At 45.6% G+C, this 21,445-nt stretch overlaps 1 protein-coding gene across 1 annotated transcript in view; it reads right to left on the bottom strand.

The window, feature by feature from the left end:
- The window catches only part of St6gal1 (ST6 beta-galactoside alpha-2,6-sialyltransferase 1), a 140,004-nt gene that overhangs the window by 94,755 nt on the left and 23,804 nt on the right, over nt 1-21,445 (bottom strand). Inside the window, exon 2 of the mRNA XM_041678067.1 lies at nt 16,439-16,582. The gene's annotated coding sequence lies outside the window, so the exon portion shown is untranslated. The remainder of the gene's footprint in view (nt 1-16,438; nt 16,583-21,445) is intronic.

The raw sequence follows: 21,445 nt of genomic DNA, 5'->3' as shown, positions 1-21,445 counted from the left end.
AGCCTGGTACAGGAGAGCACCCCAGGGTAACGGACAACAGGACTGGCATGCCTTTTGTCCATAAGGTCTCTGCACCCAAGATGGTAAGGCACTCAGCGAGTACCAGTAACTGAAGTAGGATGTGGTGCGCGGGGAAGAAAACCCTAGCTTTGTGTCCACGGCAGTAGTGACACACACTGAAACCAGCTCTTCCCTTGCTCTCAGCCTCAGCTTCCTCATCAGGAAAATGGGATGGCATCACACAAGTTTAAAAGTTCTTTTACAAATGTGATGTAGAACATCATGCGTTGCCCTGAAGTGATGCACAGAAACAGCCAGGCACCCCATGATGAACTTCTCTGCTTCAGATACAGAACAGACCCCAATAGCATCTAGCATCAGTTGGGGGGGTGCGTGCACATGACTGTAGGGAGCTGAACGGGCTACAAAACACTTGGCTGTAGCTCCTGGGGTCTTGCTATTAGTTGGATCTAATCTGTGATCTGGACTTTGGAAGCCTCCTAAAGCAGCTCAGCTCTAAGACATGAGTGCTTAGCAGGCCAAGACTTTGTCATGATCGTCAGCACCCTCCCAGTTACCACTGTCTTCAGGGACTGAACAAGTACACGACATGGGGTTGCAAAAGCAAGGTCTCTACTTGCTAGAATCGTGGAGCAGAAAGCAAACACCACCCCCACACCAGAGAGCCAGATCAGGGTTAAACTTGTCTTTAGCAAGTGGGCCAGGTCAAGGTTAAAGTCTTTAGCAAGAAGTCCCAGCAAGCGGCAGAAAAACAGCCACCGGCATCCGTTTATCTCTTTATTCCCTTTTTGCACCTAGCCCAACTGTGGTCTTTAGCAGGCTCTCAGTAAATAATTGAATTAATTAATGAACGGGATCTTCATGCTGGAAGCACAGTCCCGATCATATGAAAAATAAAAATATTCTTGTCTATTGTTTAGAAAGATGACCCAACGCATATAAAGTTGCATAACAGAATGTAGCGACACAGTAATTTACATTAAAAAGAAAAAAGTCAGAGTTTTTCCTCTCCTCCTCTCCCCCCCCCCCCCCCCCCCCCCCCCCCCGCTTCCTCTCTCACACATTTTTTTCTTATGCACTTACTTTGTGAGTGGACCGTGGGTGTATGCACCACAGCACTTGTGGAGGTACCTCAAAGGACAACCTGTCTGGTCTTCTTTTCCTATGTGAATTCGGGGATGGAACTTGGGTCATCAGCCTTGGTAGGAAAAGTGTTTTCCCACTGGGCCATCTCTGAATCATTCTTCTAGTCTGGGTCATCTTCATGGACTGTTGATTACACCCCACAAATCTGTTTCAAAACTCTATTACTCTCTAAGCCATCATGGTGGCCCTCTAGATTTGCCGAACAGATTCATAAACACACTCTACAACAGAAAAAGACAGCTACCCCTTGGGGCATAGTCTTGGAGACGCCCCTCATACCCATGGGTACATTAGCAGGTAAAAGGCTGGACATCTGTAACCTTGTAGAGTGGTCTGTGTTGAGGCGGAAGGTCCTGCATGGCCAAGCATTGAGCCAGGCACCAAATACCTTCCTGAATATCACACAAGGACTCCTCTGCCTGTGGCCAAAGCTAAGGTCGAAAGCCCCACGTCAGGATCACTTTGTGGTGAAGTGTCCTGTCTCTCAGACTGTTCACTCACACAGCTCCAGAGTTCCCCACCTAGAATCTGTAACTTCACATTTGTAGGAGTTAATCTCTCTCTCTCTCTCTCTCTCTCTCTCTCTCTCTCTCTCTCTCTCTCCAGGCAACCTGTGTGGGGATGAGGACTGGACTCATGTGCTCACATGGAACCATGTGATAACCATGATATAAGATATACCAACAGATGTACCACGAAGTAAGTAGATGGCATGCTTCCTCACATGGCCAGGGGAGGCTCACATTCAGTTTTGTGTTCATGCAGGGGACACCTGAAGGACAGGCAGCCAGATCTAACACTCCCCAGGGGCCATGCACCCCCACCACCCCAATCTCTTCTCCTCTCTGCTCAGAAAGCAGCCATTAATCCTGTCTTAATTAGAAGGAAGTCTACTGGAGCCCAGACTCCTCAGAATAGTCTGCTGACTCTCTCCCAGCCATTCCTGATAGGTAGAAACGATTAGGGGGAGGGGGGGGGGGGATTAGGTGGTGGTGGTAGCAGGCTCTACAGTTCCCTCTCAAGGTTACCTCTGCCTGGGCGCCTAGTTGAGAATCTTAGCAGTAGTAAGGTCACACCCTATCTATCTCCCCAGGTCAGGGACCTGTACTACCTCCTTCAGCCTTTCCCTAGAGTTTATACGAATGGGCCCTGAGCACACAGCTGCTTCAGAGAGAGTTGCATCTCCTGCCCCCCAGGTGGGTGTGGTACTTGAAACCTAAGCTCCTCTGACACCAACACAGAGTGGAGTCCCACCAGCTCTCCAAGGACATTCCCGTCCTCCAGGGAAATGCATTCACTGCCTTCAACCAAGTTCCTTTTCTGTCGGGATACCCCAAATTGCTCCAGCTCCAGCAAACACTGGCAGCAAATACACTTCTCTGGGTGAGTCCCTAAGGGGAGACCTGTGACCATGACCTTGTAGGCACACAGCTGTGAGCTCACCACAGCAGGTGTCCTCACAGACTCCCGTAGTGTTCAGGGCTGGCGGCAGGAAGGAGGCAGCTGTCACCTTGCTGGGGTCACAATGGCTACCTAGTGATTTGCTGTAAAACCTTTCTGCATGCCTGCTTCTCTGTGTTCAAAGATTTAAACTATGCCCTTCTTACGTTTATGGTGAAGATAAATGAACTAACTGGGAACAACACTTGGGGCCCAGGATGTGAGCGTGTTATCATTGTCAGGTGCCTATATTCTGTCTGCAGTGTGCAGAAACCCCCTCTGTGCCTAGAGGAAGGAAGAGTAGAAGACCCTGGGGCTGAGGTGGGCCTGAAGACGAGTCGCTGCTCTCAGCACCATCCCACCAAAACACCCTGAGAAAACATTCCCCCAGGCCAGTTCCAGGGGGACAGACAGTGGGACACTGGTGCCAGGGAGGGGCAGGGTGGGACCACAGCAAAAAAAAAAAAAACCCACTTGGAGGTTGTTTGCTCAACTTTGAAGAAAAAGGACAAAAACAAAACAAAACAAAAAAACCTGTCCTCCCTGGAAAAAATAAATGGCTCTATGAAATATCTCCTTCCTTAGCCACCCAGAACAATGACTGGGTCAAAGAGGTTCTGGAAATGGTGAAAGAGGGAACCCATCAGAGGGCACGCTAGGCTGTAGGCTGTAACTGCAGACAGGTCTGAGTTCAAGCAGGCAGATCCGAGAGTGGCAAGTCACTCTCAGTCAGGAAAACAGGCAGTCAGGCACAAAAGCTTCCCTTGCAGTGACTGGAGCAGTTGAAGAAGACACACCCTGTATCACCCGGCATAAGCAGGGAGACGAGGGGGGGGGGGCAGGAAGGCCGTTAGGTTGTCATGCTACAAAACATTCTGGCAGTCTCAAAAAATTAAACAACATGTATGCCATAGAATCCGCTGTTTCTAGTCCTGGACACTTGCCCCCCCCCAAAAAAAAGAAACTTTATGTTCATACAAAAGCTACAGATATCAAATCAGTCCCAAGTCTAAAATAGCCTTCAATGGGTAAAGGGCTGTAGTGAATGAGAAATTTGTTCCCCACAGGCTAGAGTATTTGAACACTTGGTCCTGGGTGGTGGCCCCGTTTGGGGAGGTTGTGGAACCATTTGGAGGAGCGGCCTGAGTGAAGTAAGGTATTTTGTTAAGGGAAGGTTGAGAGTTCACTCTTTGCTTCCTTGATGTGGCTGAGATGTGAGCTCTCTGTGTCCTGTTTGTAGTGGCGTTTCATTTGTATTTTAATAAATAAAGCTTGCCTGAAGATCAGAAAGTCAAACAGCCCCACTGGTCAGCCTTTCTGTAATGAGCATGGAAACAGATTCCTCTGAATGAATAAAGGGGAATCTGTAGTGAAGATAGAGCAGGAAATTTATAGAATAAGAATGAATGTAACTTGGTGTAATGTAAAAGCATTTCTTCTTGTGTGTGGTGTGGAAAATTACTAAGGTGAAATATTAAGAGAACATTTGCCCTTGAAGGCTGCCACACCCATCTGGCCCTGCCAGATGTGGGGGCTGCACCCAGCAACCGTGGTAACAAAATAATCTTGCCACACTAGAGGGACCCCTACCCTTCTGTGGCCATTCGATACTTGATAACCTAGGAATCTGGTTATCGGAAGTATCAAACGAGGGGCAGTTTCGAACTGACTTAAAAGAGGAGGCTGAAGGAGGACGGTTATCCTACTTCTCACAATGGCTCTGGCATCAGGCCTCCATGGAAAGAGAGATCCTCCAAGCCTGCCTCCTGAAAAGCAGAAATATTAAATGCCTTGCCTAAACATTTAATGCTCTGTCTCCCGAGTACAGAGCTTCGTCTCCGGAAAACAGACATTTAACGCCTTGCATGTCCGAATGCAAAGCCTCATTCCCTGAGAGTGGACACTGAAGGCCTGTCTCCCGAGAACAGACAAGATACTCTGCCTTTCAGAACGCTTTGCCATCCCCTTCGTCTTCTGAGCAGACAGAACGCTTTGCCATCCCGAGAGCAAAGCTTCATCTTCAAGAGTAGACTCGGTCACCAAAAAAGCTGAGTCCAAGGCCCTACATTCTGATATCGGAACCTTATCTCCCGAGCGCAGACTACGGGGTCAAGAGTCGATCTTCGCTACCCAGCCCCCAGTGCAGACAAGAGCCCAGCCTGAAGAAATTCAAAAAGCCCTTTTTAAGCCAGGGAATACCAGGTTGTATGATGCTATTTCATGTGTGTATGAGATGTTAAGAGAAGAGCATAGACGTGTTAATACATACGTTTAGTGTGTGACATGTTAAGAGATATTTATGGATAATTGATAAGATTAGGAAATGTTAATGGATAAGTTAAGGTTAAGAAGTGTTTTATGAATAAGTGATAAGTTAGATTAAGGTTATGAATTGGTTTTATGTATTAGGCTTAGTAGGATTAATAATTGTGATATTGAATTGCCTGTGTGTTGCCCATTATCAATCCCCCATGCCGATTGAGATTGTAACCCCCATTGATGAATTGGATATTGAAGTTGCTAGTAAAGAATCATTATAAAAACAATTCTCTTGCTTGGTCTGGTTACTCATCGCTCTCTGGGGAGAAGGCCACAGAGTCCTCATAGATATTACTCGAAAAGAACCTGGAGCTGAAGTCCCCCAGCTCATAACACTTACAGACCAGGCAGTGGTGACACACACCTTTATTCCTGGTAGCCACACTAGCTGCCTTAGAAAACCGGGCAGTGCATGCCTTTAATCCCAGCCCGAGAGAGGGTTATAAAATGGGAGGAGACAGCTCTCAGACACGGTCTCATTCTGATTCCTGGAGGCAGGATCGCCATTTGGGACTGAGGTCTAGGTAAGAGCTAGTGGCTGACTGCTTTTCTTTTCTCGTCTTCAGGCTGAACCCCAATTTCTCTCTCTGAGTTTTCATTGGTCGTGCTTCACCTGTTCCTGCCAGCATGCCTGTTCCTTGTTGCCATGCCATCCCTACCGTTATAAACTCTAATCCCTCTGGAATCATAAACTAAAATAGACCTTCTTCCTTGACTTGCTTCTGGCCAAGGTGTTCTGTTGCAGCTATAGAAAAGTAACGAATACACAGGTTAGGATATCTTACATCCATACCATGGAATAGTACTCAGCCATGAAAAGAGAGAAAACAAGCAACAGTCAACAATGTCAGTGGGCTTGAGGGGCATCTAAAGTGTATCTCTGAAGATTCCATATTGTGTGAGACATCCATCCGGATGCAGAAGTGGGAGGAGCCAGTGCGATGTCAAAAGCAGAGCAGTATGGAGGTCTCTGTGGTTACGGACCACTTCTGAATCCCGATTGCAGTGGTGGCTGCACTGGTCTGCGCAGAGCCGTTCAGCACAGTGCTTTGGGAACCCACCCTTCCCAGTGTTCTGTAATTACACAAGACGGGGCAACTGGGGAAACCACAGCTCGGTCCTACCCAGCTCTGAACCACCTGTGCAGTTTTTGGTGAATTCTGTAATTATTTCAAAGCGAAAAGGACTGGAAAAGAGGAGTGTAATCAGAGAGCTCGGATGACAGACCGCCTCCATCGCCTCCAAACCCTACTGCTCAAGCAGATCAAAGCACCCTTAACTCTGTCAAGCCACGGCCTCTGCTTCACCTCCACACACAGCTCTCTTCATGCCTGTGAAACCATCCGTTCTCCCCCAGGACACTTCTCATGTCAGGACCGCTGGTCCCTCTTACCAGAACGGACATCATACTTACTCAACTCAGCTATAATTATTAGGTTATTTGTATCTCCAGCTCCATACACAGCACAGAATTTGAGGAAGTATTTACAAAACCTAGCTAATAAAGCCTTGATGGGAGAATATATAAGCCATTCTTCCAATCAAACTGTAAAAAGAGAGTCAATGTAATTTTAATACAAACATTTGTTTTAAGATTTATTTTATTTATTATGTATACTGTGTTCTCTCTGCATGTATGCTTGCATGCCAGAAGAGGGCATCAGATCTCATTATAGATGGCTGTGAGCCACCATGTGGTTGCTGAGAATTGAACTCAGGACCTCTGGAAGGGAAGTCAATGCTCCTGAACTCTGAGCTATCATTCCAGTCCCATGTAAATAATCTTTTTAATAAACGCCCAGAGACGTAAGCTGAAACTTCATATAAGGAAATATGTAGCTAGTAGACGCATACATGAAAAGCGGCTGAACAACATTAACCTGGAGGGAAATACAGACCGGAGGACCACAGGAAAGACGACCCAGGGAAAGTGGCTGAAGCTAAAAGCACCTGGCTACAGACCCTGGCAAGGCAGTGGAGCAGCTGCAGAGCTATTCTAGAAGACAGTGTGCAGCTTCCTAAACAGCAAACGCACACCAACTGCTTGACCATGGGTTTTCACAAGAGAAATCTATGTCCACGGCTATATAAAGATCCCCCCACGCACAAATTCCTGATGAATACTTCAATTTAATAGTTGAGAATTGAAAGCAATCCAAATATTTGCCTAAAGGTCGGTGGTTAAACTGTGGGACATCCACACCCTTTCAGCAACAAAGGAAGAAATGACTGATTCGCATAACAGAAATCAACATTATAAAGTTGCTGAGGGATCTGAAGGGTCCGTGTTACAGAACTCCACCCTCATGAGGCCCAGGAAACGCACACGCTGGAGTGACAGGAAGCAGATCTGGCTGTTGCTGAGGTGGAAAGGTGACAGAAAGGAGCAGGAGGGACAAATACAGCACAGAAAGAAATGTGGAGAGGCAGCAATCGGCTGTGAACATTAACGCGGTCCCCAGGTGTGTAGACAGATGCCGAAACTCCTCAGGTTGAGTAATTTAAACACAGACAAGGTTGTTGTCTATTAATCAATCTTAGGTAAAGGCAGATGAAGCATAATAATGGCAACATTTAATAGGCACCTCCTTTCAAGAGAAAAGCCTTATGCAAATTACTATTAATCTTCATTCATGGTAGAAATTGTTCAAGCTATCTGATACTGGAGGAAGCTGGTCAGAGGGCCTCCAGGGCCTGGGGAGACTGCAGCTGTCCTCAGGTTAGAGTCTAGCATCAAACCTTGCAAAACTGAGCACTTCTATGTGAGCGTTCAATGGCAAGGTTCCCCAACCGCAAAAAACACACACTAAAGGAGACAGTGGGGTGGAGGGGTGGGGAAGGGAGGAGCGGAGAGGCAGAGACCTCTGCTAACTAAGGCACCAGCTCCCCATCCCGGCTTGTCTTTGCTACAGATGCCTCTAGCGGCAAAGCCCTCTGCAGACTGAGACAGGAAGGTGGCGTGAAGGCCTCCAGAACAGCCTTCTTTTTGACCAGAAAGTTTGATGACCCTAGTCAGTCAAGAGACCAGATCCCAGTTCCACTTGAGCAGTGGACAGGGCCTTCCCCTTTCTGGGCCTCTACTTCTTCCAAGGGAGGAGGTTAAGGAACTCATTTAATCCTATTTTTATGTTCTCTAGGTGCCCTGCAGGACCTCGCTTTTCCTCCTTCCCAAGGTGCAGGGGTGCCACAGTCATAGGGAGTCTTGATTCTCTGCGAAACTGGCCCCCTGACTCTACCAGTCCAAGCTTGGAGCAGAGTACCCTTCTCCATCTGACAGTGACTTTCTAGGCAGCCGCTGGCCACTCTGCCTCCTCCCTCAGTGGTCCCACTGTCCCTGTGTCCCAGTCAGGGTTTCTGTTGCTGTGGTGAAACACCACAGCCGAAAGCACCTTGAGGAGGAAAGGGTTGATTTCACTTGCACTTTTATAGTTTATCAGAGGAACCAGAGCAGATCTCAAAGCAGGAACTGGAGCTGATGCAGAGACCATGGAGGAGAGCTGCTGACTGGCTTGCTCCCCATTGCCTGCTCAGCCTGCTTTGTTATAGAACCCAAGACTAACGGCCCAGAGATGGTACCACCCTCAGTGAGCCAGGCCCTCCCAGATCAACCATCTATCAAGAAAATGCATGCCAGGCATACCCATAAGCCAGTCTAGCAGGGGTATCCTCTCACTTGATGTTCCCTCTTCTTTTTTTTTTTAATTTATTTATTTATTAAGAATTTCTGCCTCGTCCCCGCCACCGCTTCCCATTTCCCTCCCCCTCCCCCGATCAAGTCCCCCTCCCTCATCTGCTCGAAGAGCAATCAGGGTTCCCTGACCTGTGGGAAGCCCAAGCTTATAATTCATGTTCCTAGAGAAGCTAAATAAGAAGGTGAATCCAAAGACAAACACATAGGCATCCTCATGAATATTAACCTTCATCAGGCGATGAAAGGAGACAGAGACAGAGACCCACACGGGAGCACCGGACAGAAATCTCAAGGTCCAAATCAGGAGCAGAAGGAGACGGAGCACGAGCAAGGAACTCAGGACCACGAGGGGTGCACCCACACACTAAGACAATGGGGATGTTCTATTGGGATCTCACCAAGGCCAGCTGGCCTAGGTCTGAAAAAGCATGGGATAAATCCGGACTAGCTGAACATAGCGGACAATGAGGAATACTGAGAATTCAAGAACAATTGCAGTGGGTTTTTGATCCTACTGCACGTACTGGCTTTGTGGGAGCCTAGGCAGTTTGGATGCTCACCTTAGGAGACCTGGATAGAGATGTTCCCTCTTCTAAGCGACTCTAACTTGTGTCGTTTGTGGAGGTCCAAAGAGGCCAAAGGTCAGAGAGTTTGGGGACTGTTTTTAGTTGAGATTATTGTGCTTCTAACTCAAAGGTCCCACCTAGAGGTAAATCAGAGTTCCACTCTCTCAAGGCTATTGTAAACAAGTGTGGCTAGTTGCCAGACCTCGCGCTCCTGAAATAGGGAAGTAGTTGGTTCCTACCTAAAACAAAAGTCTAAGGGTCCAGCCAAATTCTAGTTCCCTTTATGGAAATAACTTGGGATTCTACCCAGAGAGTGGTTTGCCTACAGACTGGTCTAGGGCGTGAGCGATGAATGTGCCCCATGACTTTCAATTTCTATGTTAATGCAGTCCTTTTGTTCTACTTCTACCTTTTTAAGTCAGGGGTATCTTAAGATGTTGGAAATTAAACATGGACGAATTTTCAGTACTCACTAAAATTCCTTCCCAATGCTATCCTATGTGTTTCTGCATTTTATAATTTTTGTTTGTGTCTTTGTATTCCTTACTATATTTCTAAACTCCCATGCCTCCACTCTGGAAGAAAGGTATTTTTGTCGAGTCTGGCCCCGACAGGCGAGCCCTTCATGTGTTGCTTTGTGTGCTAGTCACAGACTGAACATTTCAAAGAGTAACGGGCCCAGTGCCCTGGGATGCACAGTGGCTTCAGATTTGGTTCTGCCTTTGGAGTCCTTGGAAGACAAGCTGAAGGTGCATTGCTCCAGCAGAAAGGAGAGCCTATGTCCTATAAGGTCTTGTTTCAAGGAAGTTCCTCCCCTTGTCTTTGTCAGATCTGTGTGGTGCAAGCAAACTGGGCTATTTGGCTGCCATGGAGTGGACACTCAGTAAATATCTACGAAACTACATCAAAGTCTTCTTGCCTGGGATTTTTTTTTTTTTTGCTAAACAGGACTTCAATAGCACAAGAAATAATCCTCTGAGGGATGACATGAAATCAAGAAGCTTCCATACAACAAAGAGAGCAAACACTGGAATGAATGGGCAGCCTACAGAACAGGAAGAACTCTTTGCCAAGTACACCTCAGGCAAGGGATGTAGTATCCAGGAAAGAGAAAGGATGGTGAAGACTAAACACACAGAGTTGGTGAATGTGTCAGTGAACTGAACAGGCAGTCCACACAACAAACACAGACAGTCGAGACCTGCATTCTAGTATTGTCCAATGCCCTTAGCCACCAGGGAAATGTAAATTAAAACCACAAATCTCACCACAGTCGAGAAAACAAACAACAATAAATTATGGTGAAGACATGGGGCAAAGGACCCATTATTCATTACATTATTCAATGTAAACTAAAACAGTCATTGTTGAACCCATATGGAGGTTTCTCAGCAAATTGACATGCAACTATGCTGCTCTTGGGCATATTCCTAAAGGGTTCAGTCAACACATTGGAGAACAATGCCTTATGTATCTATGTTTATAGCTACACCATTCATCATAGCAAGAAGAAGGAACCAGGTAGACTCCCATTAACTGGGGAAAAGATAAAGACAAGTCTGTCTACACAGTAGAATTTTATACAACCATAAGGAAAAATGAAATCATGGCACATGCAGAAAAATGGGCAGAACTGGAAATCACTGTGCTGAGCCAGACCCCACCCCCAACCACAGAGGAAAATTAAGTCTATCCATCATACTCTGCCCCTTGTAAAGACATCTGAGAACTCAGGGGTCAGAAACCCCATTTCTAGCCAGTAGGGAGGGCTGGGACAGTTACAGCAGGCTCACCACCTGGGGCATCAAGTGGAAGCTGCAGGAAGGGCAGGCTTCCTCATCTGATTGATGGTCTCTCACCCTACAAGAAAGAGTCCTGGGATTTAGCAGATCAGCTCAGAGAGTTGCAAACTCCACTGCAGCTGTTCCAAGGTGACACCATACTCCCTAGGAAAGGCCCGGTGAAGCTAGGATGCAAACCCCCAACCTGGAAGACCACTTGCTGCGAAGGGCACTAAGTGACTCTGAACAGACCTTAACTATATCAGCACTTCAGTTTCCATATCTGAGGCATAGGTGCAGACACATGCTGCTGGAGACAAAACACAGAGCAAGGTGACACGGGGGGGGGGGGGGGGGGGGCTCCATCTACGACCTACTCTTTCTTACCTCACAAAGATTCCTCATAGTCTTTAGAGTAAGGCCTTCTTCTCCTGCATCATCTTTGAGAAGGGAAACCAAGCCCTTGAAGAGGAAGGAGGCATATATCCAAGAACACTTCAGACTGCTTCTGAAGGGTACTAGAACTTTGGCCACTATGTAGAGAAAGGCCTGGGAAGGGCAAGGGCAGGACTAGCAACCAGAAACATCAGCCATGGCCACTTGTTGGTTACATACAACAACAGCTCAGGGGGCAGGCAGCCTCAGGGACCAAGCCTGCCCCAGCCTACCTCTTCCTCTCCTGGGGAGGGAGAGAGGCCACTTGTTGGTTCCTGGCCGCTTAGCCCCGAAATAATCACACAGAAACTGTATTAATTAAATCACTGCATCATTGCTGAGCCCATTAGCTCTAGCTTCTTACTGGTTAACTCTTACATATTAATTTAACCCATTTCTATTAATCTGTGTATCGCCACGTGGCTGTGATTTACCGGCTAATGTTCCATCTGGCTCCCGCAAGGCTACATGGCTTCTCTCTGACTCCACCTCCTTTCTCCAGCATTCCATTTAGTTTTCCCTGCCTACCTCTATTCTTTTGCCCTATCAGATCAAGCAAGTTTTCTTTATTAATTAACCAATCATATTCACAGCGTACAAAGGAAAATCTAACATCACTTCCTCTTTTCTGTTTAAATAAAAAGTAATGTTTTAATTTTAACATAGTAAAGTTGCATATACAAAACGGGTATCAAGCAAGAGTTACAGTTATAATATTTATATCTACTTTATCTTTTATCATAACTAAGGAAAACTATAACTATCAATTCTTGAACTCCATCAAAGATCGCAGAAGGATATAATATTACCTAAGTAAACAGGAAGTGCATTGTAAGCAACTTCCAAAACTCTAGAAATGACAGAGACACCTTGCTGCCTGGGCAGTCACTCAAAGTTCTTCTGTACTATTGGGGCATCCATCTTCAGCCTACAGGCCCATAGTATCCAGAAGACTTTTCCACAAAACAGAAAATTTCAAAGACAATTCCACCTATATTGGCAGTTTGTCAGTCACTTTCTTCTGTGTCCTGCAGAATGTCTTGCAGACTCTTTCATGAAACAGGAACCCCGAAGATCCTTTCTCACCTTTAGGCAAGTTCAGCAGTCATTTTCTGCTTGTCCTGCAGTCCAGGCAAGAGTAGTTTCTTGCCCAAATGGCTAACCAACTCCATAAGTAGCCTCTTCAATGCCTGTCTTCCTCTTGAAGTAATTGGTGCTGCCAGGAGCAGATGTATCTCATTGTCATTAAAAAGTCCTAAGCTCTTAAAACATTTTAAATGCCATATTCTGAAGGTCTTTGAAAGATTTTAAGAATAACTAACTAAAATATATTTCTATATCTATAAAACCTAACTGACTACAAGCTTGACTATTACAGATGACTATTAACCTATATTTCTTAATTTTACATTACATTTTTAAATGAACTACACAATCACACGATACCTTAATCAAGAGCAGAAATATACATATAATAAGATTGACCTTAAATTTGTATCAATAAACCAAGATCCATACCAATGCAAGTCTTCTAGCATATCCCCCTTTAAATATAAAGAAACATTTATAAACAATATTTGGGAATTTGGTTGTAGTACTCTCCAAAGTACTTCCTGCTGTTTATTGGGTGAAGTAATTTTTGAGGGTATTCAAGGCAACCTTTCAGGAGGTCTTGGTCCACCAAACTATATTAGTCTGGAAGCAATACACAGGTTCTCATCATCCTCTGTGGAAACAAAAGAAGAACCTCTTTTCCAAAGCAACATATCCTTAGACTCAAATTTTGAATTTAAGATTCCTTTGAAATATATATGTTGGCTTAGCTTAGCAATCCCCAGAATCAAAGGTCTCTCTGCTGTCAAAAATATTTTTTGCAGTCAAAAAAATTCAAAGATAACACAATAATATACATAGTACAGACTCTCTGTGAATTTTCCATCTTTACGATTAATTCTTTAATCTATGACCATCTGTACTCTGACTCTTTAAAGACTTTGTTTTATTTTTTTAAACCATTTACTTCTTTTCCAACTCTCTATACTCTTTTTCTTCTCTCTCCCAAGCCTATGTACATTTATCCAACACTGTGACCGATTTAGAGGTATTTTATGTCTGAGTCTGTCCTATTATGTATCTGTAATTCTTTACTGTCTTGAACAGCTTTTAAAATGGTAAGCAGCTTGGTTGGAGTGCCTCTGGATGCTGTCTCCACCTCTCTCCAATTTTAAAATGGTAGAGGTACCAATACTCCTACTCTGGGACTGCCAGGTAGGAGCCATGCTCAGCACTTTAACTCTGAGAATGAGCATGCAGCACATAAACCCTTTTTATCTGAGCAATAGCTAGATATGCCATGCAGAGCATTGTGCAGCCTGGAAATATCTATTTGTATGGCAGCAGGAATCTGCCATGTTCTCCTGCCTGTGCACTCCTAGCAGTCCTGATCCTACCGCCTGCCCAGGCAGGGGCGCTGAGCTGCGGGCATGGTCTCAGCTACTTTCCCAAGTGGGCATACAAGCACCCAGGCCCACAAACCCCATTCAAGTGCTCCATAGATGGACCTCCAGAAAGAATGGGAGTTCATGCTGACAGCACAGCACAGCACAGAAAGCTGGCATTTCAAAAGCATAGCTTTTTTTCCCCTACCGCTGAATCAGGATAACCTCTCTTAAAGGAGCCACAGTGTGACCCCAGCAAGCAAAGCCCATTAGGGAAAATAAATGCCGCAAAACTTTGTTTTTTAGTGTATAGAGTTCCTTTTCAAGTTCTCTCAGGTTTTACATACATTTAGTCCACCACATTGGCATGCCAATTTGTAGGAGGAAAAGAGGCCACTTGTTGGTTCTGGGCCATTTAGTCCCAAAATAATCACACAGAAACTGTATTAATCAAATCACTGCCTGGCCCATTAGCTCTAGCTTCTTATTAGCTAACTCTTACATATTAATTTAACCCATTTCTATTAATCTGTGCATCATCATGTGGCTGTGGCTTACGGGCTAATATTCTGTCTAGCTCCTGCAGGGCTACATGGCTCCTTTCTGACTCCACCTCCTTTCTCCCAGCATTCCATTTAGTTTTCCCTGCCTACCTCTATTCTTTTGCCCTATCAGGCCAAACCATTTTTCTTTATTAATTAACCAATCATATTCACAGCATACAAAGGGGAAATCCCACACCACTCTAGGATCCCATAGTTTCACCACCACCAGCTGCTAGGTGGCCTGGATTTTTCAGATGAGGGTGAGGGCCCTGGTGCCTGCTGTGACCCTTCCCCACCTTTCTCATTTTCTGAACCACAAAGGAAACTGGAATGTCACCGAAGGCTCACCCTGTCCCTATACCCTCTTTTAGGAAGTGCAAAAAGTGCAAAGTCGGAGCCAGAAGACTCAGAAAGAAGGGCAGAGGCCAGGACTCCATTATGCCAATTTAATTAAGTCTAATCTGCTGACAGAGGGGTGGGGGTGAGGGGCCTTGAAGAAAGAGGCTTTTGTTGAAGCCTCATGTTTGGCAGGAAGTCACAGTCACCCTCCCTCAGAGATGAAGAGTCAAAAGCTCTGACTGGGTCCTGGCTTTCACATCTAATGTTGCTAAGGCTTTCTTTCCACACTCCCCTGGCCAGCTCCTCAACTTTTCCAGGAAGAAAACGCACCCCAGATGTTGGTAAGTAAATGGAGGGCTTTCATCTGCCTTTATGAAAGAGTATCAATAATTCAGAACCCCCCCCCCCACCAAGATGTCCATCAGAGAGAGAAATGCAACCAGTTTCTCTCCATCAATAAACCAAAGGTTTCCTGGAAGCCTATCCCCCTCCCTGCAGAGGTCAAGGAGCCTCCCCCGTGTCATTCTCATTGCCATTACGTAGCTATCATAATAGCCACCATCATAGCTATCCGTGAGAGACTGCGCACAGACCACAGACCATGCCCTCTTATTCTCCCGGATCCCATGGACTGACCACCTACTATCCATGAGTAGGAGACTCAGAGTCAGTGGTCCAGCCCTTGCCTCACATGCTCAAGGCCCTAGGTTTGATCCCCAGCACCACCAAAAGAAAAAAGTCCTAGGAAGCCTTTGTAGCTTCTCCATTTTCCATGGCAATATGTCACTTTCCCACAATGGTCAATTTTAAGCTGCCAACTGTTTTATACTGATTTGTCTTTTGTTTTTTTCTGTAGTTCTTGGCTGACTTGGTGGAGAGGGGAGTATAGTGCTTTGTTTTGTTTTTTGTTTGTTTTGTTTTTTTGAGACAGGATCTGTTTGTGCAGCCCTGGCTGTTCTAGAACTCGCTCTATAGACCAGGCTGGTCTTGAACTCAAAAGATCCACCTGTGTCTGTGCTGGGATTAAAGGTGTGCACTACCGCTTTTTAACAACTGGTTTGTAAAATTCCGCGATGCTTAGAACCAACTCTGGAGACATTCTAGACTGGGTGAAAGCTCTCCTCCCCCTCGAGTCGTCCCTCCACCTCCAAGCAGAAGGCATGGGTATCGCATGGGAGCCAAGGGGGAGCTCTAACAGAGGGCTGTTTTCAGACTCTGCTTTATTTTATTCCAGATGTTCGACGTGAACTTCTATAATCAGAACACATCTAAGTTTATTAAAATCATTTTTGGTAAACCTACTGGAACGCTTTGCCATAACCGCCCTGCATAATTTTTGTCATCTGTGTATGTGTCTTGGATTTGGTGTGTGTGTGTGTGTATGTGTGTGTGTGTGTGTGTGTGTGTGTGTGTAAGCAAGCTGGCTTTCCTGGGCAGAACAGAGCACAGATGCATCCATCTGAATCTGGTCTAGTTAATCCTCTTTAGGGCTCAAGTTTCCTTAGCAATGGAGAAAATGAAAGATTCTGGAAGTTCTGCACTAACAAAGACTCTTTGGCCTCCAGTGACTTTGCCTCCTCCACGTGAACTGGGATGGAAGCAGATGCTTGGAACTAAAAACAACTGCTCCTTCTTCCCTGAGCCTTAGAGAATTGCCCTGGCTTTCCCCAAAGAGGCATTCTGCTGTCTCCCACGAGCTGGATTTAAGAGTTCTTACCTCAGCATTCGGACGGAAAGTGGGGTGCCAGGTATTTGGGAGAGGCTCAAAGGGGCCAGTTCATTTCAGTTGGCTTCTGTGGCATTGATTGCTTCCCTCTGGGCCGCTGGCTGCTGAGTTTGGCACAGTTGGCTCTAGCCCTGCCTGCAGGGAAAAGTGAGATGCAAGCTGAGCTCAGAAACACAGGTGTAAATACAAACAGTGAGAGGAAGCGCCCTTCCCCTCCCACCCCTGCCACCACCTCCCTGCCCCAGGAGCTCCCCATTCAGAGTCCCTTTCAGGGCACATCACCCCCAGGAGGAAGCTAGCCTCTTCCCAAATGACCTGAGCTGGCTGGTTGCTCGCCCAAATCCACCTGTTCTCACCCAGTCTGAGGAACAAACTAAGGAAAGCAAACATCACTGGAGCCAGCGAATCCTGATGCCACCCAGTTACCCAGAGAAAGGCGAGGTAAGACATCTTCCCACCCAGCCCGAGTCCTGTGTGCAGACAAAGCCTGCAGTTTTGTTGCTCTCATCAAACCTGCTCAGTATCCCAACCCAGAACACACTGTTTCTGCTCTTACAAATATGAAACTTCTCGCTCACTCTGTAAGCACTTCTAACTGGGTCTGCATTTTCAGTCCAGAGGCTGCATCTGCATAGATTGAATTAACTGCATTTTACCTTGGGCCAAAGAAATCCAGGTTCCATTTATACATTTAAAAGAAGAAAAAAAAAAATAGCCAGGTGGTGGTGGCACAAACTTTTATTCCCAGCACTTGGGAGAGTGGATGGCTGAGTTTGAGGCCAGCCTGGTCTACAGAACAAGTTCCAGGACAGGCTCCAAAGCTACACACAGAAACCCTGTCTCAAAAAGCCAAAAAGAAAAGAAAACTACCCATGATAGGCCTATATTTTCTGATGGGGGGGGGTCTTTCCTGTTAGCCAGATTTTTTTTATAAAGATGGGAAGGGATGAGGTGTGGCTTAATGTGAGCCCTCCCAGTGTTCTGTAGTGTCATTTAAGGGCTACATAATATGCATGTGCCCCGGGTCCCCTAGAATCCACGTGTGGTGCCCTACATAGTTGAACTATAAATTCTACATGACTTTCAAAGGCTTGGCATTTAAGTCCCCACAAATTCTTTTTGTGATAATTACATATAGTATTTGAAACTCTACCCCCCCAAAAAAATAAATATTTAGAAATATATAGCAAAAGACTTCTACAATAAAACAGATCCAATACAATACCTATCAAAATTCCGATGCCATATTTGACAAGTTTAGAAAATAAAAGCCATTCAAAAGTTCATATAAAGACACAAAAGACCATGAATAGCTAAGGCAATCCTTAGGAGTAGAGCGTAGCTGGAGGTATCGCTATACCTGGCCTCAGATTCTACACTACCGCACAGTAATGGGAAATACAGCGTGATAGTGGCATCAAAATACACAGGGAGACCGACGGAATAGGACAGAGGACACATAAATAAACGACAAGCTATGACTAAGTTTTGACAGCGGAGGTTAAAATAAACACGCCGTTCGGGGGTGAGGGTGGGGGGTGAAGACAGCCTGCTAAACAAACTGATGACAAAACTGGATTTCTGCCTGCAGAAGATAAAATTAGATCCGCATCTCCACCTTATAAAAAAATCCCTTCAAAGTGGATCAAAGGTCTTCATTTAAAACCTGAAACTCCTTGATTTCGAGAAGGAAGCCCAGGGAATGCTCTTCATGGGGGCGGGCAAGAACAGTTGGACAACACGAACACAGAAAGTTTCTGCAAAGCAAAGCAAATAACCAGCAGGGCACACACACAGCCCACAGAGTGGAGAAAATCTTGGCCAGTCACACGGCAGACAAGGGGCTGAGAGCCTGAATTACAAAGAATCGCATGAACTAAAATTCACACGAACAAAACTGCCAATTAACAAATGGGCCAACAAACTGAATAGATGGCTTCCAGTACAGGAAAAGAAAATAAGAAAGAAGCACAAATGGCCGATAAATATGTTTAAATGGCTTCAATATCCCAGCAATCGGGGAAATGGTGAAACTACTTTCAGATACTACGTCATCCCAGTCAGGAAGGCTATCAAGAACAGACCTGACAACAAATGTTGAAGAGGACGTGGACAGGAAGGAATCCTTGTACCCTGTTGGTGGGAAGGCAAATTAATACAGCCGCTGTGGAAATCAGTTTGAATATTAAAAAAAGTAGATATAGAACTAGCACATGACCCAGCTGTTTCACTCCTGGGCAAATACCCAGAGAACTCCTTGCCTTACCATAGAGATATTTGCACATCATTTCATTGCTGTTTTGCTCACTCTAGGAAGCGATTGGAACCAATTTGCCTATTAACAGATGAACAGATAATGAAAATTTGGTGTGTGTGTGTGTGTACGAACCCACAAAATTTTTATAAAAGCGGAAGAACTTGGAATGCTTAGAAGAAAAAAACATTAATAAGCTCACACAATCTCAGAAAGAAAAGAAAAAAAAACCCGATATGTTCTTCAAATCTGGAGCCTAGCCAACAATATATGTTCATATGTAAACAAATGTACTTGTGGGCACAGTATGGCGTGCAGACAGAAGAACAGGGAAAGGTAACAGTTAGGTAAGAAGGAAGGACTGAATGTGTGCAAGAGCCACAAGCCATGAAAGAAGATACAAAGCTAATCGCTTTTATAGCTTCAACTCTGTTGTGCATTTTTCAGGGTTTTTTTTTGGGGGGGGGTGGAGGATATGTGCATAAAATATATTTGATACTGAAAGCTTAAAATCTAATGTGAAGCTCCACAGGTTCTGATATTCTAATTGTACAGAAGCTCACTGAGATGTTCAGACTTCACGCCTGTTTAATTTTAGTGCAAGGTATTGTTTCTTTTTCTTGCAATTGTGTGTGTGTGTATTGGAATAAACCCATAATCAATTCCTTAAGTAGCAGTCTGGCAGATCAAATTGCTGGGTCAAAGACTTCCCAGGGGTTTGCGTAATGGAAACAGCAACCTCCAAGGCCACTGTGCCAGAGAGGAGTGGCATCTCTTCCATGGTGCTTTCTCCCACACATCACAACCACACTAGTGGAAATGAGGATGGGGTACCAGGAGTCTGGATTATCCTTTCTTGTGCTCACAAAAGCTCAGCTTCCATCTCAGAGCAGATCCTTGATGCTAGATCGGGGGGGGGGGGGGGGGGGTGCCTAAGTAAGAACAGGCAGGGAGAAGTGAGGAAGCCATAAAGCGCAGGGAAAGGGTAGTCAGATCACAAAGACAAGTGTTCTGACAAGTGTTCAGGTTGGGGGACAAAAGTCTTACAGACAAAGGGAAGCAAAGGCCATGCTTTTGAGAGAGAGGTCAGAGGTGAACAGAAACTAAGAAAATTGAAACCGACCTTGCTATTTGCAGCGCTGGTGAACAGCAAAGGCAACAGGTGATACAGGTCTAATTAATGTCAACAAAACACCAGAAGCCAGCCAGAGGCACTGTGGTGAAGGCAGGCTGCCAGTGGTGCATGCTCACAGCTAGCCAGAGATCAGCTGCAGGCCTGCCAGAAGGGGCTTTCCAGCAATGGGAGAGCCTTGGGCAGATGGCTCACCAGCATCCTTAGTGGGAAAGCCCCCCCCAACCTATACTCCACACCCCACACACATATTTTCTCTGGAGTCAACCTGCTTGCCTTCTTTATTCTAGGCCACCTTTATTTAGTGAAAGATAGATAGTAATTCACCAGCCAATCTGGTCACACAAATGGCTGGATTTCTGAGACCCTGGTGTTCCAGGCAATGGGGAGCCCTTCTCCTGGCCTTTCCTAGTTGACTATCCCTGTATACTCTGCACTGTGGCAGACCCCTGAGAGGTTTGTGGGCTCTCTGGGTGTTTTTTATTTTCTTCGAACTTCTTAAGTAAATACCTTGCAGGTTTCCAACATTAATAGTAAGTCACCCACACTCCCAGGCCTACCCCGGAAGATAAAGGAAAGAACTTTAAGGTCAATTAAAGAGAGAAAGTAGATATTGTTGATAGACCCTGCTAAGGTAAAGTTGCAGAACCTGAGATAAGCAGATGACACACACAAGATTAAGGCAAGAACAGTAGGGACCTGCGGTAGGATGAAGCTGGCATGCAGTGACCCAGGCAAAGGCTGGAAGACGCAGACAAGAAACCATCAGACCCTGGACAGATAGCACATGCTTGCTTGGTGGCCACAGTAGCAGTGAACTCTGCTTTTATTTTGTTCATCCTTTATCTTTCATCAGAGAAATGCAAATCAAAACAACTCTGAGATTCCATCTTACGCCTGTCAGAATGGTCAAGATCAAAAACACTGATGACAGCTTATGCTGGAGAGGATGTGGGGTAAAGGGAACATTCCTCCATTGCTGGTGGGAGTACAAACTGGTACAGTCACTTTGGAAATCAGTATGGAGATTTCTCTGAAAATTAGAAAACAACCTACCTCAAGACCCAGCAACTCCACTTTTGGGTTGATGGAATTTGGGTGAGTTAAATACCCCACAATCTCTCCCAGGCTCTAAGTCTGGACCTGTGAACCAACTGGGTTGCTAAGTACTAAAGATGCTAAAGGTGAGTTTGCCAATATTTTTCTACCCACACTGGGGAGGTCACTGGTCCACTTGCATAGCTCCTTATTCCTTCCATAACCCCCTTTTCCCCCCGCCATGGTGATTGCTTGAAAGAAAATGGCCCCCAAAGGGAGTGGCAATATTAGAAGCTGTGGCTTTGTTGGAAGAAGTGTGTCACTGTGGGGATGGGCTTTGAGGTCTTCTATGCTCAAGGGTCACAGTTCACTCTCTGTTGCCTGCATATCAAGATGTCAGCCTGCACGCCACCATGCTCCCTGTCACGATGATAATGGACTTAACCTCTGAAACTGTAAACCAGCGCCTCAATTCAATGTCTTTCCTTATAAGAGTTGCCGTGATCATGATGTCCCTTCACAGTGATAGAAACCCTAACTAAGACGCCCGCCATGTACATCCTGGCAGCTTGCA

This window comes from Microtus oregoni, unplaced genomic scaffold, assembly GCF_018167655.1.
Source record: "Microtus oregoni isolate MIOR12 unplaced genomic scaffold, Mior012 000029F_ref0000214, whole genome shotgun sequence".
NCBI classification, from domain to species: domain Eukaryota; kingdom Metazoa; phylum Chordata; class Mammalia; order Rodentia; family Cricetidae; genus Microtus; species Microtus oregoni.
The sequence above is the reverse complement of the archived record's forward strand: the minus strand, read 5'-3'. Positions and strand labels throughout refer to the sequence as shown.